The 5,500-nt window shown below is 38.9% G+C and overlaps 1 long non-coding RNA gene across 1 annotated transcript; it reads left to right on the top strand.

Moving 5' to 3' along the window:
- The first annotated feature begins 554 nt into the window (after positions 1 to 554).
- LOC146442463 (uncharacterized) lies at positions 555 to 1,930 on the top strand. Its single transcript, XR_014849611.1, has 3 exons — positions 555 to 715; positions 1,512 to 1,669; positions 1,866 to 1,930. It is a non-coding gene; the product is annotated as an uncharacterized LOC146442463 (long non-coding RNA).
- The last annotated feature ends 3,570 nt before the right edge of the window (positions 1,931 to 5,500 follow it).

The following is a 5,500-nucleotide window of genomic DNA, read 5'->3' as shown; positions in this document are numbered from 1 at the left end:
TGCAGGAAAACACACTGTCACATCCATCTTCAAAAGGTGACAAACCACAAGACTAAGGGCCAATTACACGAGTGCTAGGGAAAACCATGGAATGAATCCCTTTGAAACATGTTTCTGGGGACATAAAAAAGAAAGCAATTTGTAACAATTAGTATGAATTTATTGTGGGTAAATCTTCCATGATCAAACAGATTGCTTCCTGTGATAAGTTGTGTTTGTGGCTGAGGGAGGTGTGGTGGACATCATTTGCTTTGATTTCTGAGAGGTTTTTGACACTGTCTGTCAAAATTTTCTGGTATTCAAGTGAACATATTTGGGCAACCAGATGGGTAAAATGCAGGTGAGGTTTAATCTCAGAGAACAGTTTTTAAGGGATCTTGCTCCTGCTAGAGAATAGTTACAACTGGAGTAGCATACTTGTCTATCTTGAGAACATAGATCTTGCCCATTTAACACCATTTCCCCAAGCAGGAAATGAGGTGAACACCCATAATAAACTGAGATGGCTCCTGTGAGATCAGGAGCTGCCACCATGTCACACACAGCCAGGTCCAGCCAGCTCCAGCCAACCCATCTTTTGCCAAAACCAAGTCCACCAGTCCACATTGGCAATGTCTCTGTGATAATATATTTAAGAAAGGGTAAAAATCGTTGCACAGCAGATGGGAGAGAAGAATGAGAAAAACATGAGAGGAACTGCCCTGCAGACACCAAGGTGAATGGAGAAGGAAAGGGAGGAGGTGCTCCAGGTGCTGGAACAGAGATTCCCCTTCAATGCTTGTAAAAGATCATGGTGAAGAAGCTGTTCTTCTGTCCAGCTGAGTAGGAGGAGTGAGAGGGACTGGGGAGGGCTGTTTGGGTCAGCCAAGATCAGAACCTGCTCATTCCATGGTCTTTCCTACATTACTTTTTCAACTTTTTCAATAGTTAGGCATTTTTCATGTCAATGGATACAGAATGCTGTCAAAATTCTTTCAGCCGTTAGTGGAAAGACGAATCTATAAAGAAATTAAAAATGGTTAATTATAATAAGTATTGTACATCCATCTAGATAATATATTCTAAGCTCCTGCTATTTTACTTCTATCAAAGAGGAATTTCTCTTCTCTAGATATAACTAGAGAGTGTCATTGCTGTTGTCATTGTTATCCAGTCTTGAAAAAGTGAAATAGCAATTGTAACTATGGCACAGCAGAGGGAATATTTTCATTGACAGACCAGGGTGTTGCAGGATAGTGGTCATTGGCAGAAGATTCTCAATTTGGCATCTGGTATGTTTGACTGGTTTTGCTGCTTCATTTTCATAGTGTTTACATATCCAATTGCTTTTTGGCGGAAAATTAACAGCATACTGAGATGGATTTCTGGCTGACTTAAAGAGGTGTGACTGGAGTGAAATCACTATTGGTTCAATCTGTCAATTACAAACCTGGCCTCCTTTAATTTAGGTTGCTCTTTATTTTTCACGGTGGAAAAGCTGCTAATCCCCAAATGGTTACTGTCTCTTCCAGATCTGGTTCTGAAATACAGATCATCTGCTCACACATGAATGTTCCACAATAATCATAAAACAAATTCCCAGAATCTCCTAATCACCATGGAAACACACTCAGGCAAGCACAACTAAGAAATGGAGGTACCCTGAAAGGTTTTGTCTAAAAAGCAAAAGGTCAGTCAGGCTCTGAGTATAGAAAGGATTTTTGTGGATGTTTTCATGAATAGGCTGCAATCCACCTTTCCTTCCATACAATGGCTCTGGAACCAGCATGCACTAGAAAACAACAAGGTAGCCATTCCATTTTGAACATCCCCTTAGCATTAGGTTTCAAAATTCTACATGTAAAGCAGAATCTGTCTTCTTCCAGAAGCAGACCCACAGAGACAAGGCCACATTATTTGCAGAGACAATGCTGAAACTACCCATGTTAAATAGAACCTAGTAATGCTAAAGAAATCCTTTCCATTTGCTTGGAAAGTGGAAAAAAAATGTTTGACACTTTCTGCTTCATCTTCTGAGACTACGCTTATTACTTGTAGCTTTGTGGGGCAAAACTCACATCCCAGCCTATTGGCCTTTAAATGGGTGTCTGTCATCTGAAAGGTTGTCAATGCAGTGGTCTTCAAAACTTTTTGGAAATATTATGTGGCTCTCCTGAACAGAACACTGGCCCAAAATTTCCAATGTGCCCTTGATGAAGAAACTCTCCTTTTGCTGCAAGGAATAACGCCGGGTGTGCAAACAAACCTGACTTCATTATGATGAGTTCGCTGATTGTTGTATAATCCCTCACATTGTCTTTACTTATAGTTTTGTTTCTTTTTAACCCTGCAGACTACTTGCCATGATAAATATCTTAGGATTTTTTTGTTTGTTTGTTATGTTTTGTTTTATATTTCTTTCAGTGTGAAATGATATTGTCCATATGTTTTGTAGCCTGGAAATACAAGGGTATAAGAAAACCTGAGTAGCCTCTTCCCTCTTGGGTCACTCTCATTAGTATCTTTTCTACAGGACAGTATTGTCACAGCATTTATGAGGTGGTATCTGAGAAAGTCTCTGGGCGTAAGAAATTTTCAGGCCATTTTTCCATTTATTCAGAGTGTGGGTTGGAGGGGGAAGGTTGTAATTCATGATTGACAGACAGCTGAGCACTACACATGGTAACTTATGGCAAGTGACTTTATATATTACAGAATACTTAATGTGCAGCTCCTGCTGAAAAAAGGATCATGCACAATTTTAAATTATTCATAACGTGTTTTCCGTTTTCTGTTACGTTTGCACCCCATCCACATCTTGCCAAAAGCCAAATACACCTATTTGAGGGCTAACAAAATAGGGAAAAGATAATGACTACAGCAGTTGCTATGCAGCATGGCCTCCCCAGATTGCATTTATTTAGCATACTTGCTCAGGACACAACTGTGTTCCTTTTTGATATTAGCTGCTCAGAATAAAGTACAGAAAGCAGAACATTCTTCATGCAAACACAGCAAAAAAAAGAATGCATGACAAGTATATTGCTTTGCTCATGCACAAAGTACCTCTATAATTTGTCCTACATTGTCTTTTCTCTGCCACTTCGTGACCAGCTTTAGTTACTGCATGTCTTCCATTAAGTGTATTCCTCTACCCCTCACATGTTTCCTTCACTGCACTTTGCTCTGAACTCTCTGTGCTTCAATATTTCACTCTTTGTATGGAGGGCTGGATACAGGAGCTGGCAAAGAGTGGTTCTTTCATCCTTTACTGCTCTGCTTTGACCATGGGGTTTACCTTACAGATTGAGGACAATGCGAGCACAGAAAGCACTATGCCCATTCTCAACACTGTATTTGTTTTGTCAGTTTTTCTCCAGGAAATAAGTTTATTGAGTGAAATGCCTGGGATTTGAAAATGAATTTTCTTTCTTCCTTTTCAGATCATGAGCGCAGACCAGAGTTGTAATGTTGAGGACAAACCGAAAAATAGCTCTTAAGAACACTTTTCACTCTTAGATAAGTTTAGTTTTCTTGAATCCAACACCTATCTAGCTCAACCACAAACATCAGATAAACTGAGTCAAAAGCCTAACAGCAAGCTAAGTGACTCCAAATTTCTCCCTTCCCCTCCCTTTCCTCTCAGGCAGACTTGCATTGTAAGTCATTTCAGAGCTGTCAGGAAAAAAAAAACAAACAGCAAAAAATAGCTGTGTCCATGCTCAATGAAATTGTGATAGAATTAATAAAAAATATCCTCATTGTCATAACTATTGTGCTTAAAACGAGAGAAAAAAAGCTAGAAATGCATGCAGGAAAAAAAATTCAAGAACTGTGGCTCATTAGTCAGAAAGAAAGCATGGAAATGAGCTCTAAAATTAACTGAGAAAGCAGACAGGGAACAAGACACTGATTCTAGTATTTGGTAACAGACAGAGACAGTACTGGAGCTACATCAGGAGGCAGTCCAAATTTATTTCAGCTAGGAGGAGGTAAACGTTTTTGATCTGAACAGGTCACACCCGAGTCCTACTGACCTCTACACTGACCTCGTTCAACTCTCTTCCCTTTATGTGCTACAGCCAAAGAACACAAAATATGGGTTGACAGCTTTTAGCAGCCACAGTTCTTGTGCTGTGCTAGGACTGTGTAATTCCACTGCAGAAACAAAAGCCTATTGAACTGGGGTTTGTACAAGTGCCTGAAAATATGCAATCTCGCTTCACAGAAATTATAGCATGAAAATAAGGCATGTGGATTCCAGGCAGCTGTACTTGGACAGACTGGAGAACACAAGAAAATACTGAATTATATCAATGAAATCACCTGTCATGTAGTGCTGCCAGTGCATGTTTCACCTTCAGGTACAAGGTTTTAGATACAATAAATAGAATGTTTGTCTTCCTGCACACAAGATAGCAACCTCTCAATATATTCAATTAAACTCCATCTGAAAATTCAGTTCAGCTCAGTTCTGTACTCTTCTTTCTATTCTATTCTATCCTATTCTAGGCCTTATTCTTATTCTTATTCTTATTCTTATTCTTATTCTTATTCTTACTCTTACTCTTATTCTCATTCTTTCAGACCATCTTTCTAGTATCCAAACATTTTCCAGAGTGTTTTAAATTTTATGACTAACAGCTCTCAGCTCTTGATTTTTTTCTCCACCAACCCCTGGGAAAGAAATACCTGTAATGATGTGACTTATTTTGCTTTGTGTTCTCCTTTTCTTCAGATGCATGTTGCCAGGTATTGTTAGAGAAAGCACTTAGAGTGAGAAGTGGTGACACTGAATGACAGTTCCAAGTTTCTACAGTGAATTACTTCACAGCCTTGGACTGCCCCCTGAAAATATTCCATTTTTCTCTCATTTGCTCTCCTGCACCTGCGGACAGCTCCTTGCACCAAGGGACTAAAACTGTCAACCAAATTCTTCATCTCAAAGATTTAGGTGATGTTTTTTCCTTAAGTATCCTAAGCCAAGAGCAGGAATACTTTGAAAAGAACATGCAAGACCTTGAACTTCATTCATTTTCTAACAGAAGGCAATGTACAGCAGAGTGCTGCCTGTACAGCTGTGGAGATGTACTGTGGTAGCATGTCCCATTTAATATTTTTAAAGTATTGTAAACCTCATGCCCTGGCAGGCCAAATTGCCGTGGAACAACTGTGAGGTGAGGAAAACATGAAAACCCATCATCCATTTGGATGAGACACAGCCTTTTACTTAGAACTGACATTATCTGTAGTTGAGACAATGTGAATGTGAGGAATCCATATGCACTGAGAAGAAAACATGCCAGTACTATGAATTTTCAAGATTGTAAAATATCACTTAAAAAAATTTTAAAGATAAAATTCCCTTTCTTTTTTTTTTTTTTTTTTGTCCCTTCTGTTTTTTAAGCTCTTAGGGTTTATTTGTTACTAAAAGTGGCAGAAATAATTCTGTTGCTCTTTCACTGATTTAGTTTACACAAAGCTTCCAGGGCAAAAATATGCCTATTTATATACATATGTA

The sequence above is a fragment of the Lichenostomus cassidix genome, chromosome 2 (genome assembly GCF_008360975.1).
Source record: "Lichenostomus cassidix isolate B80296 chromosome 2, HeHo_3.0, whole genome shotgun sequence".
In the NCBI taxonomy this organism is placed as follows: Eukaryota; Metazoa; Chordata; class Aves; order Passeriformes; family Meliphagidae; genus Lichenostomus; species Lichenostomus cassidix.
This window is presented reverse-complemented; position numbering and strand designations above follow the sequence as displayed.